This window comes from Sphaeroforma arctica (assembly GCF_001186125.1).
Source record: "Sphaeroforma arctica JP610 unplaced genomic scaffold supercont1.182, whole genome shotgun sequence".
NCBI classification, from domain to species: Eukaryota; class Ichthyosporea; order Ichthyophonida; genus Sphaeroforma; species Sphaeroforma arctica.
The window spans coordinates 41,620-42,510 of NW_014040376.1; positions in this window are offsets into that span (position 1 = coordinate 41,620).

The following is an 891-nucleotide window of genomic DNA, read 5'->3' on the forward strand; positions in this document are numbered from 1 at the left end:
ATATGTCACTATCTGGTACTCTACTCACGACTCAGACTCTACCCTCTAATATGAAAGGTACATTCGTCGTGCTTCGAATCATTAGAATACTTTACTATACCTTTACGTAAAGGCTATATAGCGGTTTAATAAACCCCACATTGACGAACTCGGAACAAAAAAAATAGAATATGCATCATCAATACAAATATAGGATGACTGACGACACCAGAATTGTCTGTCACAGTCGGCTAGAAGTCAAACTCGGCTTCAGGTCTCAGGAGTCAGGACACACATTTTTTTGGTCACTTTTTATTTTTGCCGCCTTTTCTCAACGCAAATATAGGCCTCTCTCGTGAGTCGGTGACTCGTCTCGCTGCGAGACGGACGGCGCGTCCCTTCGTCGTTGTGCGAGACCGACGATGTATAATTTAGAGGGCAATGCGTTGATTCGTTCAGATTTGAGATTTCCACTCTCTGTTCAAGCATAGTGTATAAGAGGGCTATGGTTCAGGAGACTGTTATCCAATTCAACAACATGCGCTTTTGAATACTCTCTGTTTATGCTCTACACTGCCCGGTTCCCACTTTATAGTCAAACAAGCGAGTCATAAAGCTTGAGTGTTTGCGATATGCAGAAACATATCGCGCGATGAGGGCATAAAACTCACTGCCGTCCGCGATCAAGAAGCGTTCGTAGAGACGCCTGTATTTAAGATCCAACCTTTAGGTTTAAATTCTTGGACACACTTATTAAGACGCATAAATCGCGGCCGAACTGGCGAGAGTGTGATGATCGAATGTAAATTAAACTATACCTGTTTAACCACAGAAAATGCGTTAAAGTAAACATGTACAGCTAAGCCAAGGAGTGATCCTGGTTGTGCATATTAAATAATATATATATATATA